The sequence below is a fragment of the Pseudophryne corroboree genome, unplaced genomic scaffold (genome assembly GCF_028390025.1).
Source record: "Pseudophryne corroboree isolate aPseCor3 unplaced genomic scaffold, aPseCor3.hap2 scaffold_569, whole genome shotgun sequence".
Classification (NCBI taxonomy): Eukaryota; Metazoa; Chordata; class Amphibia; order Anura; family Myobatrachidae; genus Pseudophryne; species Pseudophryne corroboree.
In genome coordinates this window covers 399,740-404,296 of record NW_026970168.1, presented here as the reverse complement: position 1 = coordinate 404,296, position 4,557 = coordinate 399,740, and positions in this window count along the sequence as shown.

Below are 4,557 nucleotides of genomic sequence, written 5' to 3'. Positions count from 1 at the left end.
GACAGAAGTTGATTTCAGAGCATAATTATTGAACAGTAGCTTCAACCGTTTTGTGGCATATGAGAAATTCCCTAAGCCCCGGACCTGTCGATTTTGGTCAAAAATGAAAATTTCAAAAGTGCCCCAATTTCTGCTTTAAAGTTTAGGTACTTTCCCAAAATGTATCACTAAGGTGACAGAAGTTGATTTCAGAGCATAATTTTTGAACAGTAGCTTCAACCGTTTTGTGGCATATGAGAAATTCCCTAAGCCCCGGACCTGTCGATTTTGGTCAAAAATGAAAATTTCAAAAGTGCCCCAATTTCTGATTTAAACTTTAGGTACTATCCCAAAATGTATCACTAAGGTGACAGAAGTTGATTTCAGAGCATAATTTTTGAACAGTAGCTTCAACTGTTTTGTGGCATATGAGAAATTCCCTAAGCCCCGGACCTGTCGATTTTGGTCAAAAATGAAAATTTCAAAAGTGCCCCAATTTCTGCTTTAAAGTTTAGGTACTATCCCAAAATGTATCACTAAGGTGACAGAAGTTGATTTCGGAGCATAATTTTTGAACAGTAGCTTCAACTGTTTTGTGGCATCTGAGAAATTCCCTAAGCCCCGGACCTGTCGATTTTGGTCAAAAATGAAAATTTCAAAAGTGCCCCAATTTCTGCTTTAAAGTTTAGGTACTATCCCAAAATGTATCACTAAGGTGACAGAAGTTGATTTCAGAGCATAATTTTTGAACAGTAGCTTCAACTGTTTTGTGGCATATGAGAAATTCCCTAAGCCCCGGACCTGTCGATTTTGGTCAAAAATGAAAATTTCAAAAGTGCCCCAATTTCTGCTTTAAAGTATAGGAACTATCCCAAAATGTATCACTAAGGTGACAGAAGTTGATTTCAGAGCATAATTTTTGAACAGTAGCTTCAACCGTTTTGTGGCATATGAGAAATTCCCTAAGCCCCGGACCTGTCGATTTTGGTCAAAAATGAAAATTTCAAAAGTGCCCCAATTTCTGCTTTAAACTTTAGGTACTATCCCAAAATGTATCACTAAGGTGACAGAAGTTGATTATGGAGCATAATTTTTGAACAGGAGCTTCAACCGTTTTGTGGCATATGAGAAATTCCCTAAGCCCCGAACCTGTCGATTTTGGTCAAAAATGAAAATTTCAAAAGTGCCCCAATTTCTGCTTTAAAGTTTAGGTACTATCCCAAAATGTATCACTAAGGTGACAGAAGTTGATTATGGAGCATCATTTTTGAACAGGAGCTTCAACCGTTTTGTGGCATATGAGAAATTCCCTAAGCCCCGGACCTGTCGATTTTGGTTAAAAATGAAAATATCAAAAGTGCCCCAATTTCTGCTTTAAACTTTAGGTACTATCCCAAAATGTATCACTAAGGTGACAGAAGTTGATTTCAGAGCATAATTTTTGAACAGTAGCTTCAACTGTTTTGTGGCATATGATAAATTCCCTAACACCCGGACCTGTCGATTTTGGTCAAAAATGAAAATTTCAAAAGTGCCCCAATTTCTGCTTTAAAGTTTAGGTACTTTCCCAAAATGTATCACTAAGGTGACAGAAGTTGATTTCAGAGCATAATTTTTGAACAGTAGCTTCAACCGTTTTGTGGCATATGAGAAATTCCCTAAGCCCCGGACCTGTCGATTTTGGTCAAAAATGAAAATTTCAAAAGTGCCCCAATTTCTGCTTTAAACTTTAGGTACTATCCCAAAATGTATCACTAAGGTGACAGAAGTTGATTATGGAGCATAATTTTTGAACAGGAGCTTCAACCGTTTTGTGGCATATGAGAAATTCCCTAAGCCCCGGACCTGTCGATTTTGGTCTAAAATGAAAAATTTCAAAAGTGCCCCAATTTCTGCTTTAAATTATAGGAACTATCCCAAAATGTATCACTAAGGTGACAGAAGTTGATTTCGGAGCATAATTTTTGAACAGGAGCTTCAACCGTTTTGTGGCATATGAGAAATTCCCTAAGTCCTGGACCTGTCGATTTTGGTCAAAAATGAAAATGTCAAAAGTGCCCCAATTTCTGCTTTAAACTTTAGGTACTATCCCAAAATGTATCACTAAGGTGACAGAAGTTGATTATGGAGCATAATTTTTGAACAGGAGCTTCAACCGTTTTGTGGCATATGAGAAATTCCCTAAGTCCTGGACCTGTCGATTTTGGTCAAAAATGAAAATGTCAAAAGTGCCCCAATTTCTGCTTTAAACTTTAGGTACTATCCCAAAATGTATCACTAAGGTGACAGAAGTTGATTATGGAGCATAATTTTTGAACAGGAGCTTCAACCGTTTTGTGGCATATGAGAAATTCCCTAAGCCCCGGACCTGTCGATTTTGGTCAAAAATGAAAATTTCAAAAGTGCCCCAATTTCTGCTTTAAAGTATAGGAACTATCCCAAAATGTATCACTAAGGTGACAGAAGTTGATTTCAGAGCATAATTTTTGAACAGTAGCTTCAACTGTTTTGTGGCATATGATAAATTCCCTAACACCCGGACCTGTCGATTTTGGTCAAAAATGAAAATTTCAAAAGTGCCCCAATTTCTGCTTTAAAGTTTAGGTACTTTCCCAAAATGTATCACTAAGGTGACAGAAGTTGATTTCAGAGCATAATTTTTGAACAGTAGCTTCAACTGTTTTGTGGCATATGATAAATTCCCTAACACCCGGACCTGTCGATTTTGGTCAAAAATGAAAATTTCAAAAGTGCCCCAATTTCTGCTTTAAAGTTTAGGTACTTTCCCAAAATGTATCACTAAGGTGACAGAAGTTGATTTCGGAGCATAATTTTTGAACAGGAGCTTCAACCGTTTTGTGGCATATGAGAAATTCCCTAAGTCCTGGACCTGTCGATTTTGGTCAAAAATGAAAATTTCAAAAGTGCCCCAATTTCTGCTTTAAACTTTAGGTACTATCCCAAAATGTATCACTAAGGTGACAGAAGTTGATTATGGAGCATCATTTTTGAACAGGAGCTTCAACCGTTTTGTGGCATATGAGAAATTCCCTAAGCCCCGGACCTGTCGATTTTGGTCAGAAATGAAAATTTCAAAAGTGCCCCAATTTCTGCTTTAAAGTATAGGAACTATCCCAAAATGTATCACTAAGGTGACAGAAGTTGATTTCGGAGCATCATTTTTGAACAGGAGCTTCAACTGTTTTGTGGCATATGAGAAATTCCCTAAGCCCCGGACCTGTCGATTTTGGTCAAAAATGAAAATTTCAAAAGTGCCCCAATTTCTGCTTTAAACTTTAGGTACTATCCCAAAATGTATCACTAAGGTGACAGAAGTTGATTTCAGAGCATAATTTTTGAACAGTAGCTTCAACCGTTTTGTGGCATATGATAAATTCCCTAAGCCCCGGACCTGTCGATTTTGGTCAAAAATGAAAATTTCAAAAGTGCCCCAATTTCTGCTTTAAAGTATAGGAACTATCCCAAAATGTATCACTAAGGTGACAGAAGTTGATTTCGGAGCATAATTTTTGAACAGGAGCTTCAACCATTTTGTGGCATATGAGAAATTCCCTAAGCCCCGGACCTGTCGATTTTGGTCAAAAATGAAAATTTCAAAAGTGCCCCAATTTCTGCTTTAAAGTATAGGAACTATCCCAAAATGTATCACTAAGGTGACAGAAGTTGATTTCGGAGCATAATTTTTGAACAGGAGCTTCAAACGTTTTGTGGCATATGAGAAATTCCCTAAGCCCCGGACCTGTCGATTTTGGTCAAAAATGAAAATTTCAAAAGTGCCCCAATTTCTGCTTTAAACTTTAGGTACTATCCCAAAATGTATCACTAAGGTGACAGAAGTTGATTATGGAGCATAATTTTTGAACAGGAGCTTCAACCGTTTTGTGGCATATGAGAAATTCCCTAAGCCCCGGACCTGTCGATTTTGGTCAAAAATGAAAATTTCAAAAGTGCCCCAATTTCTGCTTTAAACTTTAGGTACTATCCCAAAATGTATCACTAAGGTGACAGAAGTTGATTTCAGAGCATAATTTTTGAACAGTAGCTTCAACCATTTTGTGGCATATGAGAAATTCCCTAAGCCCCGGACCTGTCGATTTTGGTCAAAAATGAAAATTTCAAAAGTGCCCCAATTTCTGATTTAAACTTTAGGTACTATCCCAAAATGTATCACTAAGGTGACAGAAGTTGATTATGGAGCATAATTTTTGAACAGGAGCTTCAACCGTTTTGTGGCATATGAGAAATTCCCTAAGCCCCGGACCTGTCGATTTTGGTCAAAAATGAAAATTTCAAAAGTGCCCCAATTTCTGCTTTAAACTTTAGGTACTATCCCAAAATGTATCACTAAGGTGACAGAAGTTGATTTCGGAGCATAAATTTTGAACAGGAGCTTCAACCGTTTTGTGGCATATGAGAAATTCCCTAAGCCCCGGACCTGTCGATTTTGGTCAAAAATGAAAATTTCAAAAGTGCCCCAATTTCAGCTTTAAACTTTAGGTACTATCCCAAAATGTATCACTAAGGTGACAGAAGTTGATTTCGGAGCATAATTTTTGA